Source organism: Sminthopsis crassicaudata, chromosome 6 (assembly GCF_048593235.1).
Source record: "Sminthopsis crassicaudata isolate SCR6 chromosome 6, ASM4859323v1, whole genome shotgun sequence".
NCBI lineage: Eukaryota > Metazoa > Chordata > Mammalia > Dasyuromorphia > Dasyuridae > Sminthopsis > Sminthopsis crassicaudata.
The window spans coordinates 213,719,163-213,742,951 of record NC_133622.1 but is presented as its reverse complement, the minus strand read 5'-3'; the positions used below and the strand labels follow the sequence as shown (position 1 = coordinate 213,742,951).

Below are 23,789 nucleotides of genomic sequence, written 5' to 3'. Positions count from 1 at the left end.
TTATCTATCTAGTTCTATGTCTATGACAGTAACCATTTATTCATTCTATTTTATATTGTATATATCTTATTTTTTACATATTTGTTTGCACAATGACTCCAACATCAGACTTAAAACTTCTTGAGAGCAAATTATCTTTTTTACCTTTCTTTACATTCTCTAGCTCCTATGATATAATACTTAACACATAGTAACTGCTTAATAAATGTTAATTGACTGATAAATTAAACATTCATGTTCTTTCAATTGATTCACACATACTAGTCTCATTTCCTTTGACCATCCTTAGGCATATCAATTGGCCACATAGTAAATTTTTATCTGTCCTTCTTTAGTATAGTATCTAAAATTAAATTCTCCCATACTCTATATAAGGCATAAACAATGAAGAGTTCAATAGAACCATCAATTATGGGTTTTTTCCCCTGGATACTATGCTGCATTTAATTTTATCTAACACTAAATAGAATTATAATCACTATTGCTATTCCCATGTTTTTATTTAAAAGTTTTCATAAATGTGTATTAATGGTTTATAGTACTCCTTATACAATTTGTACTTCTCTAATTTAAATATTACTAAGATTATGCTTATTACTGGAATTTGATAGAATGCTTTATTTCTCAATTTTTGAGAATTATTTGCATAGTACAGTTATTAATTATTATTTTAATAATTGATAGAATTTTCTGTAAATGCTTTAGGACCAGAAATAATTTTTCCTCTTGAAAATTATATTTCCTTAAATTATTTAAGTTCTTTAGTTGATTTATTGTTTAGCTTGGGTATTTTATATTTTTTTAAAGTACTGTTTTATATCAAGTGTGTGCTCAGTTCTGTTGGCAAGAAATTATATTAGTAGCTTCCCATTATTATTTTTTCTTTATTCTCACCCCATTCATTTTGTTAATTTGAGTTTCTATCCTCTTTTCTGATAAGGTGGACTAAAGTTTATCAATTTTGTTAGTCTTTTAAAAGTATCAGCATTTAGCTTAGTTTATCAATTCACTAATCTTTACTAATTTCTAATTTATATATCTTTCCTTTAGTCTTCAAAGTTGCCCCTTTTGTGCTTATATGCGGGTTATTATTTTGATGTCTTATCACATTCTTTATATAGAGTTTGCAGGCAGACTACTAAATACTAAAGTCTTTAGCATAGTAACTCTTATTGAGACATCTATCTCATATTGTGAAATGTATTATTTTAAACCCATGAAATGTTTATTTATTCTTCTTAAAGTCTATCTTGTATTATTTGACTCTCTTATATCCAATAAGATCTTACTGCAATCAACTTATTATTTATTTTATTTTTATTTATTAATATATATTATTATTTTCCTGAAAAGATGAGGCAATCTTAGTGGAAAAAATACTCTTAATGTACATGGCTCATTACTTTCCCTGTGTGGAATGAACAAGGCTGCCCATCTAATCCTCATCCTACACAATCTAATAAATCTTCATTGATACATTATTATGCAGAAAGTTCCATGATAGACTCAAGGGTTACACACACACACACACACACACACACACATATACACACTCACATGTGTATATATGTGTGTGTATATATATGTATATATATACATACATAAATGTATGTGTATAAGTGCTTGTGTTTGTGTATATACACACATAAAAAAATCTGTCTTTGAAGAACATAACTTATCTAGGATAGGTAGAAAGATAACAAATACCAGAATTTTTTGATTCTGATTTTCTGACATCAGAGTCTTCTCTCCATATTAATTACAAATATTACACTCAACTTATCTCACATTTCTAAACTGAATCAATCATGCCATTCTTCATAGTAAATAATCAATCTCAGCAACTAATTAGCAAAAATATTTGATTTTTCTTTCAAATGAGATACGATAATCAAAGGAGATATTTGTAAATTATTTAGCACATAGTAGGCATTTAAACAGTGCCTTTCACATAGTAGGCACTTAAAATACTTATTCCATTTCCCTTCTCTTTGGTGGAATGGTATCTCTTTGGCTCTGTGGTGCCACCAAGCCCCCATGGTATTAAGGAGTATTTAACTAGTGTGAAAAAAATACTTAGAACTCTAAATGAGTACTGACCAAAGTGCACTGCCTTGTACTCAGTCTATCCCCAATTGATTCAGTTTTTTTGAAAGGAGATATTAATCCAGAGCTTCATATTGAATCACTACTCACTGAGGATAGGCAGGAAGAATGCTTTGTTTTGAGGGAGGAGGGTTAATTTTTTTTTTCTTTGATTACAAAATGCTCTCATTTGTCTAGTCAGTATGCCCATCTTCTTCCCTCAGTACCAGAACCATGGACAGATCCCTAAATATAACATATGTTAGTTTTGTGTTGTTTCATTGCAATTATCCTAAAGAAAAACTGCAAGACTTGGGAGAAATAATGGAAAACATTAATCCCTTCTGCCCTCATTGATACATTAGAAAAATTGCATTATATTCTGAAATAAACTCGGCAATGCTTCTCAGTGCCTAACTAGCAACTTTATACCCAGCTCTTTCCATGGGTGTTACTTTGCGCAATATATAAATGGCACTCAATAAAACCACTTTCACAGTGCTTGGCTGGCACTCAAGGGAGCCCCTAGGGTAAGTTCCTTTTGGTAGATTTTGTGGAATCAGCAAAGAAATTCTAATCGCTTTGTTACATTTTAATACTTAATAGTCTGTATCTGGAAACAATACATGGAACACGAGGATTTAGGAGGAGAGGGCGGGGGAAGAAGAAAAAGAAATGAACTGATTGAGCCCACAAATTCTGGGAAAGATGCAGCTACTAAACTCCAGTCAGGGTGTCGGCAGCAAATAAAGCCAGCTGACTCGGAGCTCTAGCTGCTAGAAAAGCAGCTCCCAAAGTGGTCCCTTGACATTCTCTTAGTCTTGTTTTGGGGTTTGGAGAGGCTTTAGAGGGGAGTTGTAGGGAGTTGTGTGAGTAATGGAAACATAATAGCCTATGCATGGTCATCTCTCATCAATTTTTACAATCTCTTTGAGCAACACTGAAAAATTAATTTGCTATCATTAATGCTGTAAGTTTTGAATGAATATGGTAATAATTGAATAATCTACTGATCCATAATAAATATTATTGTTCAATACTCAAAAATACCCCCCCAAATGAAATATTACCTTTGCTCACATTTATATAATCCTTTAAGATTTATAGTTTTATGTTGGGAGCCAGGGTGGGTGTGGGCTTACTCAACCACAAAGCTTTGTATATCTATAAATAGGTATATATGTGTATATATATATGCATATATGTATATATGCATATATATACACATATTTGTAAATCATAAAGCAATATTTGTGTGTGGGGGCATTTGTCTATTGATCAATGGTCTGTCTCGATTTCCACAGCAACCCTATGAGGTAGGTGATTGCTGGTACTATTATCCCCATTCTAGAGATTGCTGGAAATGAAGTGACTGGCTTAAACATCACACAGATGTAGCAGAAATAAGATTTGAACTACAAAGACAGCAAACTTCTCTGATAAACAAAACAAAACATCTCTATGCTCACATTCTCCAGAGGATTTTCTTAAGGCCACTACACTGAAAAGACATTTAGGGAGAGAAATACCTCCCCCTTCCTAGTTAGTAACTCTGGGTTGGTTTTGTTGGGTTTTTTGTTGGTTGGTTGGTTGATTGGTTGTTTCTTTTTTTCTTGTTTTTGATCAATGGATACTAGGATTTTTTATAACTAGACCCCACTAAATAAAGTCTATGAGGATTCAAAATCACTTGCTTTTATGCAAAAATGTTTAGCTCATATTAAACAAGTAAATCCACCAAAGATTATTTCCATCCATTGAGTACATAATTTTTTATATTATTATTCACTCAAAAAGTCTTTCTTTTACAGGACTGTTACATGCCTAGAACTGTGCGGAGTGCTATGCAAAAGATACAAAGGTAAAAACATAGTTTTTGCCCTCAGGGAGCTCTTAAACTATTGAAGGATATAACATGTAAATTATTCTGTTTCAAGGCATATATATATATAGACAAAAAAAAAAAAAAGGTATATACAGAAGAGACCAGAAAAATTTAAATCACATAAGCAGTCTTCTAGGGACAAACTATATCACATACATGAATCTATAAGAGACACATAGACAGAGATAGAGAGAAAAAGATAGAAAGAGGAGACAGAGAGACAGAGGAGACAGAGAGAAAGAAAGAGGGAGGAGACAGACAGAGAAGAGAGATAGAGAGGAGAAGGAAGAGAAGAGAGAGAGAGACAGACACAGGTATAGATATATGTATAGGGAGAAAGAAAGGGAGAGGGAGAGGGAGCGCCTGGAACTTTTTCAGTACTGCCAACAAATTTCAGTCTAGCCCTATTATAAGAGTTTTTTTGTTGTTGTTTTTTTGTTTTTTGTTTTTCCTGCTAGCTACTGTTTCTATCCAGATCAGCATCCCAGAGATATTGAATACCTTCAGCATTCCAAATCTATGGCAAACCTAAGTATCAGTGGAGATACCCTAAACTCCAAAAAGACAAATCAGTTTTTTAATCAAATTGATTCAATCTTGTTAAAAACATAGTTACCTTTTTAATCCAGCCACATGATTATTTTAAAGCACAATTTTCTGATATCTTTTTATTCTGCCTACATCCAATAGGAGAAATGAGATATCATGATCCTCTTCCCAACCATATATACCAATCTAAATAGCTATAAAGTAATACGGTGTCATTTGAAGGGCACAGGATGGCCAGGGATGACTAACCAGGTAAGCTCTGAAAATAGTGAAGTGCCTCCTTTTCTAAATCTACTCACTTTTGTACTCCATCATATGGCTAATATTTCAGAAAAAGAAAATTCAGACAAGGAAGACTGATAACATATCAAACTTTCATATAGTTTAATTAAATATGAAAGACTAGATAATGTTGAAACAGCAACTATTGAAGCAGAAGTTTCCATCAGTCTTAAGAAACAGATTGCAATGCTTTTCATTGTAAATGGTCAATGACTTCAAATGCTTCATGATTTAATATCAATTCTTGTAGAGAAAGGAGTATAAATTTTGTATAAAGAATTGACCTGATGAAACAAAAACAAAGAAAAGAATATATCAGTGTACCCAGAAGCTATATGAAATCATAGGCTAGTCACCAAATTTGTTTCAACCTCAGTATTCTCATATGTAAAATGGGGATAACAATACATTAATCACGTATCCCAAGGAGTGTGGGAGAGTAACAATGGAAATACACTATATGCTAAATGCCTTGTTAATCTTAAAGTCCCCTAGAAAAATCAACTATTACCATTAATATTTTCAAAAGAGAACAAGAGATATACAACATGTTTGGCATAATCCCCAATAAATAAATAATAAAGATTTATTAAATGTCTATCATGTATCAGGCATTGTTCTAGGCACTGTCTTAGCTTCTGATGATAGCAAAGAAAAAGATGCATTTCTGGACTTCAAGGAGTTTACATATTTTAAAGTAAACATCATATCAACAGAAAGGCATGAAGTGCTCAGAAGAAGCTATGGATAATGACACGATATTTGAGAGAGAATATGGAGATTGGACTGAGGAAAGCAGCATTTTTACTACCATAAGCATAGATGATCAGCTTCACTGTTTTAATAAAATCTTTGATATAAGCAACTCACATCCCTATGCCACTTTTCTATTTTGTAAAATGCTTTACAAAGTATCAGTATATGCTTACCCTAAGCCTCTTTTTTGATCACTTTAGCTCCAAAAAGTTTCCTACACAGAGTATCTCAAAAGTATAAGTAAAGTATAAGCTTTAGAGGCTGCTGGCAGCTCGAACTGCACTAAGCTTTTTGGGACATTGTACATGATCACATTTTATGTAATAGTAGTGTGTAGGACAAAGAAAAACAGTTTGGGAACATAAAATTAACAGCACTTTCTCTGGAAGGAATATGGCTTACCACACTGAGGCAGATTTACATGATCAAGTAAACTAGATAGCTTCATTTACATATAGTATATAAACCTATTTTGAAAGCTTAGCTCACATTTGCATACTATTTGCAAAATAAATAAATTGGACACAAATCATGGTAAAAATCTACTTGAATCTCTCCTTTCAGATTTGTGTCCAACATTAACCTCATTTCTTATCCAGCCCAAGCTCATCAGCCTATCACCCTGATAAACACTGCCAAGCAGAGCTTGAATATGATTGTCAAAAGTTCTCTTATGCTACTGGTGTGACCTTGAGGCTTGAGAGATGAGCTTCTGTCCTTACATATGTCACCTTCCGTCTGGTACTTCTCTTCACTATGACTTGGCTTCCTCGGTTATGGTTATAGTATATTGTGTCTTTTTAAACCCTGCCACTGGGTTGCCCCAATCAAGAACCCCACAGATGATCTGGACATATATCACTTTTGCTCTTGAAAAACTCTTTCAGAGAACTGAAGAAAGGTAGACTATAATGAGGATATGATTCCCAAGAGGGAATGAAGAGGCCAAAATAGGTGGAGATTCACCAAAATAGTGAAGTAGTGGCTCAATGGAACTATTGTACTTTAAGCTAAGAAATACAAACAAGACCAATGGCAACTTGTGAAGTTGGCAGACTTTATAACAAAGATGCAATCATTGAGTTTTTACTAGACAAATGTAATGACAAAGCTCTTGGGCAGCCAGGCTCTCACATGAAGAGCATTATAAATGTGACAGAGCTGAAGCAATCTGATAATACAGCCTGGAGTGGTAATAAAGGAAATAAAAAAGATGACAAATATAATGACCTCCAGTGTGCCCAATTTATTTGCCCTGTTGTAGGTCTGGCAATGAATGGTCAGCACAGGTTTTGCTACATGCACTGCTATGGTTGTGTATCTTCTGAACAAGTCTTGAAAGAAATCAAAGCTGAAATTTGTTATATGTGTGATGTCCCTCTTCAAGAAATTGAAGTAATTGTGCTTAATGGCAAAAAAAGAAGATGTGTTAAAAAATTAAAAAGAGGAAAATGGAAGACAGACAAGTCAAAAAGAAATTGGGGGGAAAAAATCCAAGAAACCCTAGAGAGTAGAATCAGCTTCTAAGCCAGATGTTACTGAAGAATCTCCAGGGCAATCAAAAATTAAGGGCTTAAAATATGAAGAAACAAGCTTTAATTGCAGAGAGAAAAACTCAACTCTTCTTAGTAAAGTACAGAAACAAATGGAAGTTTTTCAGAAAAAGGAAGTCTTCTTCTGGAAGCACCATGAAATTCATAGCAGACTATATATCAATTTTTTAAAATACACAGCTCAGCCAAAAGTTGTAAGGAAATGTCCTCCAATGTCCTCCAGTTGGGTTACTCACACAGCATATTGCAGGTAAAGTGCTCTTTGGTAAGATTACAGCTTTTCTTCCCCAAGAAAGAATAGTTTTCATATACACTATTCTAATATCATCTGGTTTGTTATACTTTGAAAAGTATTTATAAACATGTCCTTGCTTGTATGAAGCATAATAGTTATAATTATTGAGTATGTAAGAAAGATAGCAGATGCTTAGATAATTGAGAAATTCAGTATTTCTCTAAGCCTATTTTTGGAGAACATTAAACTGTTAAGACATCAAATGCTTAAAGTAAATTTGCATTTCATCTTTAGAGATTTAATTATTTTACTCATTAAAATAATTAGAATCTAACAACAGTTTTTTCATCTTAAATTTCAAATATAGTTTAAGTTAAAATAAAACATATACTAATAATGAAAATTTTAAAAAACAAGAAAAAAATTTTAAAAAGGTCTTTCAGAAATAGAACTGGTTCTATTTCTAAATAAAGAAATAAATAAAATAAATAAAAGACGAAACCAAAAGGGCAACATGTAGGACCCCTGACTACCACATGACCTCAGGTCACTTCCATGAGCTCTGCCCAAATTCAGTTTTTGTTTGACCCTTCTCTATGATCTTCACAATTTATAACGAAGGCCCCTTTTTGAAAAGTAAAACCGACACAAACAGGCTGTTCTGTGAGACAGCCTTGTATACTAGAATTCTAGACTTTGATAATAAGAAAACTCCAACATGGGACAGATGTGGTAACTTAGATAAATTCAGTTAATTCTGGAGTTGTATTAAAAGTCTTCTACTGATTGGGGATCTATTTCCATGGTAAGCTTGCTCAGGATCTACTCTATAAAAGGAAGCCAAAATGGCAGTTGATCATTGTTGTTGACCATATTGTCTGTGAGATTTTCCTAGCAAAGATATTAGAGAGGATTGCCATTTCCTTCTCTAATAATTGACTTGCCTTGGATCACACAGCTAGTTAAGTGTCTGAGGCTGGATTTGAACTCACATCTTCCTGACTCCAGACTCAGCACTCTATCCACAGAGTCACATGGCTATCTCATACATCCTAAGATTCAGCACAGCACCTGGTGAACTGCTATTCAGAAGCTTAGAAATGATTGTCAAGAGCAGTTAAGATCTTTGTCGCTAACATGGCCTAGATGTCTGAAATGTTTACCATCTAAAGTGATTTTGACCACCTAGAGTGATTAAAAAATAATAAAATTTAAGAATATTAGCATCTATTAAAGCTAGCAAAATACAGAAGACATTGACATAGCCAAGGTCTCACATTGGATTTGTTCTCTATAGAAGTGCTACAACAAAAAAACAAAAACAGAACTCATTCAGACTCACTCCTGAGAACTAGATTCAAGAGAATGTTTCATTTCCTTTTTAATCTAGGCCAGTTGCCTTTGCTATGGCTTAGAAATCTATAGCAAAAAATAATATTGACGAGATCATTTGTGATCCCACCAAAATGAAAATAGAGGGAAAATGCTTTTCTTAAAAAAAAAAAAAAAAAGTTCAAATTCAAAGAAAATGATTTTTACCCAAATAAGAGCAGAATGGTTAAGGACTTTTGAGAAAAATTCAACACTTTCCTTTTGTGCTTCAGAAATAGTCATATAAATACACACACATATCTATATACATAAATATTTACATATAGACATATACATTGGTACACAATGCAATAATATATACATGTCTATTTTTTATAATGCACATATATAGGAATATACATATGTGCACGTTCATATACAAATACATATCCATATAATGCAAATCCATGCACACATACACTGATGGACATGGGTGCATTGCACATGAACATGCAAATATATACAATTTGTACATATATATATATATATATATATATATGTATAAACATATATACTTTTGTAAACCTATATGAGCCCACATGCCTATACAAACACGCATATGTGTACAGGCAAGTGCACATACATGTCCATATACAGATCGATAAATATATGTGTTGGGTACACACAACATGCATGTACATACATTTGTTGTTATTGTTGTTCAGTCACTTTTTTGTTCATGTCCAACTCTTCATTGGATCCCATTTATGATTTTCTTGGCAAAGATACTAGAGTGGTTTGCCATTTCTTGCTCCAGCTCTTTTTTACAAATGAGGAAACAAATGAGGCAAACAAAGGTAAATGACTAGCCCAGGGACATGTGCCTAAGGCCACATTCGAACTCAAGAAAATTAGTATTTCTGCCTCGAGGTCAGCTGTTATCTACTTCATTACCTAGCTGCCTGATGCATATATGTCTATAAAAATATAAAAATGCATATTTACACATATACATATACATATATATATGCATATACAGAAAGCCATAGGCCATAAGTATCCAGCAGATAGAGAAGCCCAGTGGCCAATATGAATAATTCAGACTGTCCTTATCAGTTTGATACACACAAAGGCAGGTTTGTTTGAAAAATTATGTGAATGGTGCTAGCTGTTCACCTATAGGAAGAAGGGCTCAGGGAGACACTGCTGTACAAGTGAGAGAATGCTGGCTATGGAGTTAGAGAGACTGATTTCAAATTCTACCTCTGAGAATTATTTCATGGCTGACATAAGGTAAGTTACTCAACCCCTAAGTTTTCTCATTTATAAACTGAAAGGCAAGGTCTAGACCAAAGCTGTTTTTTTTTTTTTTTTTTTTTTTTTTTTTTTTTTCCCTGAGGCAATTCAGGTTAAGTGACTTGCCCAGGGTCACACAGCTAGGAAGTGTTAAGTGTCTGAGACCAGATTTAAACTCAAGTCCTCCTGATTGCAGGGCTGGTGCTTTATCCACTACACCATCTAGCTGCCCCTTAGTCCAAAGCTTCTTAAACTAAGGGTTGTGACCCCATATGGAGGCCCATAACTGAATGTGGGAGTTGCAAAAAAATTTGTCAACAACAAAAGGTTTCTGAATACTCTACATTATGCGAAATATTCTGCCAAGATTTAATTCATTATGTAAAAATAAAAACAATCACATGCATTTCAGTATGCAAATTTGCTTTCATCTTTAATAAATGGTAAAATTATGTGTATGCCAAAGAATTATTTTAAAATAAATTTCTTTATGATTTGTTTTCTATAAATGTTTGAATTATATATCTATATACCCGGAGTTGCATAAAAATTTCTTGGGTAAAAAGGAGTCACAAGTGGAAAAAGTTTAAAAAGCCCTATTGTAGTTTAAAAAGTCCTGTTGTAGTCTGTAAGACAATACTGTGCTAATCCTATGATCTTATGAAAGGAAAAGATGTGGAAATATCACTTATGTCTTCTTATTGGCATATTCAAGAATAAATAAAAACCATCAAATCTATGGTTCAATCTCAATAATAAAAAATTGCATGGGGGATAATCATCAAAAAAGAAAGGAGTTTGAGTTAATTGTCATCCTTTCTGCTGCAGTTAAATGGTACTACCTCCCACTCAGCACAATCAAAGGTATAGTACCATCTTAAACTATCACAAGATAGAGGCAGGCAGTATTTGAAATGTTCAGGCAACTGATGAATAATTACTATGTACTTTTTTTTTACAAACTCCTTTTGATTGTTGATTTATATACTTCTGAAAAAATATGGAATATTATCTTACGTTACCCCTCCTAGGTATCTGAAAGTAACAAGACATTAAAATTTGTAGTCATGGTATCTGAATAATAGTACTAATCACTATCATCATCATCATCATCATCATCATATAGCACCTACTATATATGCAACTATATGAACTCATTTGATCTTCACAATAATGCTTGGAGATAAATATTATTAACCTCATTTTACAGATGAAGAAATTGAGGCAAACAGAGACTAAATTACTTGTCTGGTGATATAAGCTAGTATAGGCCTGGCCCTCTATTTAAACTTAGGTCTTCCTGATTCCAAGTTTTTTTTTTTTTTTTTTGTTTTGTTTTTTGCTAAGGCAACTAGGGTTAAGTGACTTACACAGGGTCACACAACTAGGAATTGTTATGTGTCTGAGGTCAAATTTGAACTCAGATCCTCCTGACTTCGGGGCTGGTGCTCTATCCACTGTATCACCTGGCTGCCCCCAAGCCAAATTTTCAATCTAGTGAATGAGAATCCTTTGAAATTAGAAAATAGAAGGGCTAAGTTTCAAAGGGACCATAAATAAGTAGGAACAATAACAAAGGACAATCATCTTATGATTGGAGTTCCTTAGTACTGCATCCTTAGAATTGAGATGCAATAAAGAAAACTTGGTCTTCTGTCAGGTGAGGAAAATGCTTGAGGATTTTCTACTAGGGGAGTAAAGACAAAACCTGTCTAGATGAAAAGTTTTATTGAGATGATCACAATGATTACACTTAGTTGAAATTGATGTAAGAACACCAAAAAAGACTTTAATAGACACCAGAACTCATGCCAACTATTAGAATACTATGGTGAAGAAGTATGATTTATATCACCTACTGAGTATACCAGGGATTGTAATCAATACAAAAGGAGTTTTGAGTACCTAGTATATTCACAGATACTTAGGTTTTCCTAATTTTCAGGCATTCTCCTAAATCTATTTTCTCCAGTCTATCAACACAGTATTCCTCCTTTAGTTTAGGAAATTGCATTCTTACATAGGGAATTGGCATTACCCATACTCAGTAATTTTCAAAATGAGAGCTATAGACACAATAAATGAGAAATCTTCACTAGATGTACTCAGGTTATGTTTGGAGAGTCTATGACACTAGGCTAACAAAATTATATGACTAAGTCACAAATCCATCCAGTGAACTAATCAAGGATGTGTTAAAACACACACAAAACATAATTATGCAGGAGTAAAAATAAAGAAATTAACAAGTAAAATGAGAAAATAAAGAAGCAATTTCAAAATCTAATTATGTTAACATTCATATGTTTATAGTAGGAGTTTGGAAATCTATATATATTTATGGCTTTATTTTTCTCACATTTTCAGAGAAACCTGATAGTATTTCACTCCTACTTCTAAAAAAAATACAAGTTTTTAACCTTTAGATTTGAAAGAGAATCAGAAATGAAGGAGCAAGATGCACAATGGTTAAAATCTTAGTTCTTATGCATCAAGAAAACTGTACAGAGTATACAAAAGAAACACAGTTGAGTTAAGAAAGCTCAGAGGATCAGAATTGGAAGGGAATTAAAAATCATCCTTTTTCAGATGGTTAAGTGAGTACCAGAAAGTTAAAAGTGACTTGCCCAAGGTTACCTAGGAAATAAATAGAAGTGGGATTTGAATCCAGGTACCCAACTCCAATTTATTGTCTTTTTTTTTGGCACTGCAAAAATGGGCTCATATCATATCTCACATATCTTATATATGAGAGAGATCTAACAAGAATGAAAATTACAGATTTATAAGGGAAATCCTCATTTTACTTATGAGGAAACTGATGCTTGGAGAATTTAAATTACTTTCATAGAATAATATAAGTAGTAAAAATTTAAGGCAAGATATGAACTCATCTTCCTAACTATAAACAAACATTCTGTCTATAGACCATTTTTGAGGACAAAGGCTCAGAAGGAATTAGAATGAATAACTACAAAATAAGGACTTGGATTTTTACCTAGAATCACTTCACCTCTAGAATTTCCTTTCTTTACCTCCATAATAAGATCATTCTTTTTAACAGAACCTCAAATATTGCTTTTAACTCCAATATTCTATAGTTTAATAATTTTATATTGTGTTGATTCATATCAATTTCCAAAAATTATGTATTCATTCTAATTCTTTTTTAAAAAGCATTAGTTATTTGTTTATATCTTACCTTCCTTACTAGATTGTAAGCTCTGATGGTAGAAAACAAGACTGATCCCAGTATTCTTATGCTATATATGTATACTATAATAATGAGAACAAGCTTTGCACATAGTATTTAATTCACAATAGGATTCATGTGAAAGTGTCTATTTAGTAAACAAAGTATGACTCCAATATGAACTATTATCATACATTTATAGTAGTAACAGAATGAAGAAGTGAATTTTTAAAATTTAATAAGACAGAGTGGAATGGTTCTTTGTAGAGTATGAAATAACATAAAAATAATTATCCAAGACAATGTTCAATCTCTTTGCTTACTGTGTTCACTATACTTAGACTGCTCTTCCCTCTGACTTCTACTTGGAATCCTAACAATCCTTCAAGGTATATATTAATTGCTACTTCCTACAAAATAATAACAACAGTAATAATATAATAGCTAACATTAATATAGTCTTTTTTTGGTTTTCAAATGTTTATCAAAATGTTACCAATGTAGCTTTAAAGCTGTCCAGCTACTAAATCATCTTTTTGGTCATGAAGAAGTCACCTCCTTTTCCTGTCATAAATTGCTTCACAAAGTTGGAAACATGTCATAGACCACTTATATTCACCATATAATTTCCTTTGCCTTTTGGGTCACTTTATGAGTTTTATTTCTCGAAGGTCATTGGTCTTCATGATTCACAACCATATGGTACCACCAGAAGTGAAATTGTATTAATACCAGTAAAGAATTTAAAATCCCTGAAGCATTATGCAATCATTGACATGGGGTCAGAACAGCTGAAATTCATAAATTATTTTAGGTTTACTGAACATTGACCTACATAACTTCAATAGATCCTCACGACAAACCTATAAGATCTTTTCTCCCATTACACAACTGAATTAGCTAAGGCTCAGAGAGACTATTGTTATGTAGATATTATCAAAGACATAATTTCAACTCAACTCTCTCTGAAGTACAAGTCTGGCACTCTTTCTACTACTCTATGGTGGCTGAACTCTTATTTCTTCCTCCTAATAAAGCTGACTAGAACTTATTGTCCAGAAAAGCTCATCCATGATAGACACATTAATATCTATCTAGCTCATAAAGGGGGAAGTATGTATTTCCATTTGGGCAGCAGTCCATTTTAAAAGATATTGATGTATTGCATATTATGAAACATTTATTTTTATTTTAAATCAAATAAAGTGTATCATTTCTTTGATTTTAAATGAAGAATAAACAACTTATAAACTCTAAACTATAAAGTATTCTGGGGGGAAAAAGTCACTGCCTCAAAGCACTGACATATTATTGAGCCATAATTTCTCTGATGTGCATTCTCTTTTAATATTGTCAGTCATGGATTATCTGTGCCTTTATTTGCTGTGAAATACTTGTTTTTATCTTTCCAAAAATCTTCCAGAAAAGTTCTACCTAATAACTTGAGACTTCCTTTAGGTCTTTTAAATACTTCATAGCTACCAATTCAATGGTTGAATTGCATATCTTAAGCCTTTTAATATATTCTTCATATATCCTTTTTTATTACACATATCCTTAATCTTATGAAAAATATTTAGAGATGGAAGAGTAATTATAAGTCATTTAAGTCTAACCTCCTGATTTTATAGGTGAGGAATCAAACAGGAACTTTTTTTGTTTGTACGACTTCTAGAAAAGTTATTTGAAAGATTTATGGGAAAATGTTGAGAATATTCTTATATGATTAAATAATATGAATCTATTGTAATCTGCTCATGCAAAACGAGTATATAAATTAATGAAATCACAGATACATGGAAGGATAAGAGTATTAATAATAAAGATTAAGGTGTAATTTAGTTGAATATCAAGAAATCACTGTTAGTCCTCAGATTGTATATCCACTCCCTAAACAATACCCCTGCAATCTAATTAAGGTTTAGGAAGAGTTGATGAATATTGCTAAACCTCAGATATTTTTCTTGTTCCTCTTCTCTAGCCATGATTTATTCAAACTACAATTCTCCAAATCTTTAGCTTCTGACTATAATTGATACAATTGGAGCTCCTCACAAAAGAAAATGAAAGTTAAAAGAAGAAATCAAAACTCCAGCATGTTAAATTTCTTTGGGATTCATTTTTCCTTAGGTTGCCCAAGTTAGTAGGGAGGAGGAGCTATAATCCTTAGAAATATGGATAGATTTAGCTAGTAGTGACCTTCTCCAAAGCTTAATTTTTACATCAAAAGTAAAGGTGGCACAGAGTAGAACATCAAGCATATTGATGGAAAGGAAGAAATGGGGAGGTTCTATTCATTGGATTTTCTAATTAAATAAAACTCACCCAGGAAAATGTTAGTGACCCTAATGCAGTATTCCCCAAGGCAACTGGGTTTAAGTGACTTGCCCAGTTTAACAGACTTAGTAAGGGTTAATATCTGAGGTCAAATTTGAACTCAGATCCTCCTGACTTTCAGGACTGGTTCTCTAGCTGCCCTGGGACAGTAAGTCGTCATAAAATGTTATATAGTATTTAATAATATAATTCCTTACTAAATAAAGTATACTGACTATAGCAACTTCTTTCTTTCCTAAATTAGGATTCTGTAATCCCCTACCATCAAAACCAAATGTTCTCTACAAATGAGGCACCAGAAAGTTAATAAAATATAAGTGGAAGCAGGATTTAGGCACGCCTTCCTGACCTTCCTGTATGGTTAAAATTCTATTCATAACTAAGGTAAGGCAACCAGCATTTTACAGTAGGATATTACATTTAGAGAGCCACTGACAGTATTTTTTATGCATCATTTACAAGAGAAAAAAATATATATATATATACTTAGCAGCAATCATTTCCATTGTGATAAAATTATATAAGGTGACTGGCTAAAATGGCATAGTATGGACTGGGACCTAGCTGAACTCTCCAACATCCCTCTCCAAACAACCTTAAAATAACATCCCAAATCAAATTTTGGAACAGGTTAGAGGAAGTTATTTATCAATCTATTCCAAAAAAAAAATTATTTTATTTGAAGAAACAGAATAAGCAAAAAGAAAAACAGAAGAGCAGTAAAAAACAAAAGAGAACATTATCATGTGCCTAGCAGAACATCAGGAGGATTCAAAACATTTGACAATAAATGCCAATTTAAGAAAGTAAAAGAAATTATATTTTTTCTTACTTCCTTGTAAATTTTTCTTTTGTTCTCTGATGTGCACTTTATTTACTTAATTCTTTTTTTTTCTCTTTTCATCTCCCTCACCACCCCCAAGCAAGCTGCAGTTAAGAAAAGATATATTTATGTAGACATATGTAGACACACACACACACACACACACACACACACACACACACACACACACTCTCTCAAATACACACAACTCAGATACACATACATATCTTTCTCATTCCTGCTGACTCTTTCATTAAGTTTTGCTCCAAAATTTGGTTTACTATTACTTAACCTCCCTCCCTTGTCTTCTTCCCTCAGGTTTTGCTTCTCCAGCCACATTTCTCCCCCTTATTTCTTTATAGATTTTAGAGGGTGCTATACCCTTTGTAGTATATACACAATGTTGTCTACTGAACCCATTTCTGATGTGAGTAGGTTTTCAGAACTATTATTCCTCCTTCCCCCTCTAATGTCTTTGTGTCTATTCTTCCTCTATGCATCATTTGTATAGCATGATTTCTATTTTTACCTTTACTCTGCCAATCTTTCTTTTGAGTTTACTCTATTGTTACTATAAACCTTACACATAAAGTATACATTTTTCATGTTAAAATTATAAACAATTTGTCCAAGTTTAAACAGTTTTTTTATGCTGATTGCTCTTTGATATTGGTTTTTATATGTTAAATTTACTGTTTTCTATTTGGTTCAGGACTATTAGAAAGTTTTGAATATCTAGAAGTTTAATGAAGGCCCTTTTCTTCTTATTGAAAATTACAGGTAATTTTTGCTAGATATGATATTTTTGGCTACCGGCTTATTTCTTTTGCTTGACTATAAGTATGATTCCAAGACCTGCAATCTTTTATTGTAGCTGCAGGTTAGTCTTGCACAATTCTAATTGCAGCTCCAGTATATTTGGATTTTTTTTCTTGTATCTTGCAATATTTTCTCTTTGATCTGGGGGTTTTTCAAAATTTGGCAGTGATATTCCTATGTTTTCCATAAAGAATATCTTTGAGGTGGTGATCAGAGGATTTTTTTTTCCTATTTTTACTTTCTCCTCATTTATCATTCCAGGACCATTTTCTAGGATTATTTCTTGCATTATTGTGTTGAGGTTCTTTTTTTTCACAACTCTCTGGCAGTCCAATTATTCTTATATTTTTTTTTCTTGATCTGTTCTCCAGATGTGTGGTTTTTCTTATGAGATTTCATATTCTGCTCTATTTTCTCATTCTTTATAATCTGTGTTATTTTATGGTCTTTAATAGCTTCACTGGATTCTCCTTGTAGAATTCTAATTTTTAAAGAATTTTTTTCATCTTTGAAACTCTCTACCTCCTTTTCTAATTGGTTAACTTTTTTCATAATCATCTTGTTTTTCTTGGATGGTTTTAATTTTTTCCTTTAGTTTTTCCTCAGTGTCTCTCATTTGATTTTTTCATTCTTTCCTGAGTTCTATAAATTCTCTCTGGGCAAGGAGACATTTCTTGTTACTCTTTGGGGTAAAAGCTTTTTTGTACTAAAGTGCTCTCCTTTGAATATTAGCTCTGGTCTTCCCTATTCATGTAATATGTTTCAATGATGGGGTTCTTTCTTCTTTGCCAATTCATTTAAAAAAATAATAAGAGGATAATAGTGTAAGCATCTTTAATTGTGAGGTAGGGGAATGGTGCCTCAAGCTTGTCTTCAACTGTCCCCTATGACCAGGAAGCCCAAACCAAGAGCTCCATCCGCCTACAAATGCCCATAGGCAGCAGCTTTCCTGCTCCATTGCTTCTGCACTCACCAAGTGCTGGTTCTTTCTCACCCAGAGCTACTGAGTGCAGCATTTGTGCAACTGGGCCTGGTGTTCCAATCAGCCATAGTTTACTCAGTCTTCCCCAACTCAAACCCCTAGTCAACAAACAGTCCAAGAGGTGAAAGGGTCTGTTCTTCATTCTGAGGCTCCAGCCACAACCAGTTAGCCTGAGGGTTCCCCACTTGGTGTTTCTGAGGAGCTAGCCCATAGGTGTTTGCACTTCAGATAGGTTAATCCCAGCCTGGTATCTTTCTTCAGATCTTATTGAGTTGTGCCAGGAGAACCTCTGTTTTGTCACAAGTCTTCTTGGTTTTTCTCCAATTTATGTTCACTCTGAGGCGCAAATTTGTTCTTTTTTGGGGGTGGGAGGAGAATTGTGAGAGCTTCAAATTCAGCAACCTATTCAGCCATGTTACCAGAATCCTCCCCTCTTTAGCAATCATAAAGCTCCTCCTACTTCTTTATTGGGTTATTAAATTTTTATACCCAACTGAATGGTTAAGTTATTCCCTCTTAAAGCCAAAACTGATGAGATCAAGGCTCAAATAATTCTCATCTCCGCTCCCTTCTTTCCCTTGATTGTAACAGGTCTTTTGAGCCTCTTGGTGTGAAGTAATTGTCCCACTATACCACCCCTTTTCTCTTTTTCCAGTCCAGTATAGACTTTTTTTCTACCCCTTAATGTCTTTTTTTTAAAATGTCATCACATTAGAGTTCATTCACAACCACCCCTTTAGTCTATGTGATGCCCTCCTCTTTCTTCTCTAGTGTCAGATATAGTTTACAAGAGTTATAGATATTGTTTTCCCATCTAGGGATGTGAACAGTTTAAACTTTAAATATATATTTTTTCCTGTTTACCTTTCTATGGTTCTCTTGAATTCTGTATTTGTAGATTAAATTTTCTGTTTAGTTTTTTTTTTTTTCAATAGAAATGATTGAAAGTCTCTTACTTCATTGGAGCTCCATCTCCTCTCCTGAAATATGAAGTTGAATCTCACTGGGTAGTTAATTCCTGGTTGTAATCCCAGCTCCTTTGTCTACCAGAATAAGGTATTTCAGGCCCTCCAATCTTTTACTGTAGAAGATGCCAGATCCTGGGCCATCATTACTGTTGCTCCTTGATATTTGAATTATTTTTCTCTGGCAGCTTGAAGTACTTTTTCTTTGACATAGTTTGGGAGTTTTGCAACAATGTTCCTTGCAGTTTTTCTTGTGGGATCACTTTGCAGAGGTTATCTATAGATTCCATGAGCATTTCCCCCTCAGTTTCTAGAATATCAGGCAGATTTCCTTAATAATCATTTGTAGAATGCTATCCAGGCTCTTTTTTTGGTCATAGCCTTCAGGTAAGCCAATAATTATTTGTCTCTTCTGGATCTATTTTTGAGATCAGTTATTTTGCCAATGAGGTATTTCACCTTTTCCTGAGTTTTTTCATTCTTTTTAGTTTGTTTGATTGATTCTTACAATCTCACAAAGTCATTAACTTCCATTTGCCCTGTTCTAGTTTTTAATGTGTGATTTTCTGCAGAGTTCTTTTGTATCTCTTTTACCATTTGGCTTATTCTTCTGTTTAAGGAATTGTTTTCATCAGACATTTTTTTTTCCTTCCTTTTCCAAACTATTAATTCTTTAATGCATACCTCTCATTTCTTTTCTAATTTTTTTCTTCTATGTCTCTTATTTGCTTTTTGAAATCTTTTATTGAGCATCTCCAAGATACCTCTTTGGGCTTGAGACCAATTTATCTCACTTTTTGAGATTTCTTATGTGGATATTTAAATGTCCTCATCTGAGTTTGTGTTTTTGGTCTGCCCTGCCACCATAGTAGCTTTCTATGACCAAGATTCTTTTGTTTGTTTGTTTGTTTATTTCTTGTTCATTTTCTTTCCTTTTCTTTTGATATTTCCTTTTTTTAAATTTTAAGGTGGAGCTCTGCTCCTGGGGTAATGGTGGAGCTGTTCCAAGCTTCCTAGGCAGCTCTGATCCTTGTGTTTTGATGGACAGCTTTGCCTGTTCTGTTCAGGAAACAGCCTGGTTTCCCCAGAGTTTGACTTCTGAGCTGAGACTGGAAGCTGCCCTTGGCTCTAGTGAGCTAAGACTGAGGGGCTAAGTTCCTGATTTGCTGTGATTAAAACCTCTCACTGGCCTTCCCAGAGTCTATCTGACCTGGACTCAATATCCTTTTCACCCTAGTGAGACTAACCTTTTCTTGAAGTTTATTCACTCTGTCTTGAGCTAGAGAATGGTTTCATTCCATCAGATTCTGTTCAGTGGCTTGGTTTCATGTTGTTTTTGAGGGAAACAGAAAGCTTGAGCAGCTTCCTGACTTTACTTGGCTATCTTGTCTCTATCCCCAGAAACTCTCTGTATCTTTTGATAGAGCAATACCACTAATAGGTTTGTGCTCCAAAGAGATCAAAAGAAAATCAAAAGGACATATAAGTACAAAATATTTATATCAGCTTTTCTTGTGATAACAAAGAATTGGAAATTGAGGGAATACTCATCAACAGAGGAATGGCTGAACTAGTTGTAATATGCAATTGATGGAGGACTATTCTATATAAGAAATGATGAGGGGGATGATTTCAGAAAATATGGCAAGAACTATATGAAATTATGCAACATGAAGTAAGAACCTGAAGACCACTGTACATAGTAACAGTAATTTTGTAATAATAATCATGAAAGACTCAGTTATTCTGATCAATACAATGATCCAAGACAATTCCAAAGAACTTATGGTGAAAAAATATGCTATCCACCTCCAGGAAGGGAACTGTTGAATTCTGAGTGCAAACTGAAATATAATTTTCTAGCATTATTTTTTTTTGCTCTATTTCACTATGTGGTTAATATAAAATATTTTGTATGATTTAATACATATAATTCTCAATGGGAGGGGAGAGTTAGGAAGGAGAGATTCTGAAACTTAAAATTGAAAAAGAAACTGTTAAATTTTTTTTCTTCAAAATTAAAAAAAATATATATCAGATGGTACACTTTCTCCCACTGTGCAGGCTTAATCTTTCTGAGCTTTCTGACCCAGATGAACATATTTCTTTCTCCCAACAATGGCTTCCTCAACCACCGTTAGAGACCTAGAGTCCTTTTATTCATTTCTTGTATCCTCAAACTAAGGTTCTTCTTTATCCATTCTTACTCAACTTATTTCATCATAAAAAGTAGATTTGAGGGTGGTTTTCATGTTGCTTGCCTTGGGCAGAAGAACTGCTAAGTTTCTGTTCTATATTTATCATCTTTGAATGCAATAATAATCATTTTCAGCACCATTGACATAAAAGTTGGAATGCATTGAGCTGTGCATTCACATGTATATATACATGTATATATATATATATATATATATATATACGCACACATAACTTGATAGGGATTTTTGTTTGTTTATTATTGACTTTTTCATATTAGATTGTGTTCTTTTTGTTCAAAGTGCCTTTCTTCTACAAGTGGTTTTGGCATTCTCCCTCAAAAATTTGGTTGAGTGTTCAAGTTAATTTGTTTCAAGTTAATTGAGCTATTTACCATTCTTGGTAATTTTTGTTCTCTTCCACTGAACATTAAGGACCTATTATACATAAGACACAGCTGGAACCAGAGTACAAGGATAGCAATAATACATGCCCTGTGTTCATAGAGCTTGTAATCTCATCTGTTAATATTTAGTTTAAATCATATGTTAAGTCTTATTGTATAGAGGATCAGAGATTAGATTCCCTCTGATAGTGTGACTAAGTGCCATTATAATGAGATATTCATATAAAATTGAATGCAATAAGTAATTCTACTCATCATCATCATGTCCTGTGGTGCTGAATGAACTCTCAATATGTGAGACATTGCCAAATGAACAACACTTTAATGAGTTGTTGTTTGAAGTTCTCTCAAACAAGCAAAAACTCCAAAAGAATAAAAACTTATTTTTTTCAACTTCTCACTATGATTGTAAAACATATCCATAAAATTAGATTAGAAAGCTTATCATATCCCACTATGGAGGAATAAAAGACGATATGAGCTTTGTGTGACTCTCCATGAATCAAAAGAATTTCTCAAATACTTTGGGTAAATAGAGCCTCTTTGGGGCAATTGCACAAAGACATGTGAATGAATAACAAAAGTTGAAAACACAGATTACATATTTAAGTTATGGAATTGATGGGATCCCCTTATATTTTCCTAATGACCACCTTCTCCTCTGAGCTCATAAAATTAGTTATTTAAGATATTCACTTAGTATTTCACTATGTGCTGCCTTGTATCCTGTGCTATATTTTTATATTGTCGTGCCCCTGTTAATAAATGTTATCTCGCTTGGAGAAACTTGCCTCAGTTTACCTTCTGTTAAATTTGAGATGCAACAATATAATTGCTTATGTATTTGTGGATCGTATCCACATCTAGACTATTAGCTCCTTGAGAGGATTTGTCTCAAAGCTACAGCTCTATCCTGAGTCTGCTTCTGTCCCCATCACTTCCTTCCATACTCTCATTGGCATTTCTAAAAAGACATATATCAAGGTAACATGGCCCTCTCATTGTGACCTCAATATGAGTGGGTTAATACCCAGACTTTAACTTCACAGGTTTTATATCTCAAAAGTTTTGAGTGATTGACATGTGTGATGGGAATTCAGGAGTGATGGTGTCAGCTTTACAGCTCAAATTCCTCAGCTATGATCTCATTAAATGAATTCTCCTCTCCTGTCCTCTCATCTTCTCACCTCTTTCTCACCCTCTCCCTTTTATTTCATTTCCCTCTCTCTCTCCCCTCCACCTTCACATTGCCTCATTTGGATACCTTATCAACCCCCATTGCTTTAATTGTCATCTATCTCCCCTACCTTCACTCCAGCCCCTAGACAACTCTTCCAAAGAGTATAGCCATCCTTTTGGTCTACCAGATTCACAATTTTAGCATTATCCTTGTCTCTTCTCTTTTTTCCACCAGATATTTTCAGTTGTTAAATCCTATTGCTTCTTCCCCCATGGCATCTCCAGCATCATTTGCACTATTTATACAGCTACCTACCTCTTTAGTTCAGGCCTTTATCCCCTCTATGCCGAACTCTTACAATAACCTACTAAGAGGACTTCCTTAAGTTTTTCTGTCATTCCAATCCATCTTCACCAATGCTGCCAAAGTGATTTTCCTTAAATACAAATCTTTCTTTTAATCCTCTGTTCACTAAATTCTACCAGTACCCTCTCGCCTCTAGGCAAATTCCTTTTTTTAGCTATTAATATCCTTTAAAAATCTAGTGCCAATTTTTATTTCCCGGCTCATTCAGGCAATCAACCAGTACATAAACATACATTTATTAAACAAGTATGTGACAGACACAGTGTTGATGTTCAACAAACAAACACAACGATGAAACAATCCCTACTTATAGAGAGCCTACAATGTAAGAGTGGAGCAAAAAATAATACTCCTATCCCTGCACTCTAATTCACCAGAGAGCCTTTTCTTTTCTCAACCCAAGTCTCACTCTACCTATATTTCAGGGCCAAAATTGATTGATTTCTCTCTGTCTTTGAATGCATCCCCTTCCTCACCTCTAGATTCCTTAGTTTGCTTCAAGAATCAGTCTTTTCTAACCACACTCCCCCTTCCCCACTGCTCATTTCTCTGTGCTTAAGCAATCTTTTC

At 33.7% G+C, this 23,789-nt stretch overlaps 1 pseudogene; it reads left to right on the top strand.

Moving 5' to 3' along the window:
- Positions 1-2,711: 2,711 nt before the first annotated feature.
- On the top strand, positions 2,712-7,364 carry LOC141547334 (replication termination factor 2-like; annotated as a pseudogene).
- The last annotated feature ends 16,425 nt before the right edge of the window (positions 7,365-23,789 follow it).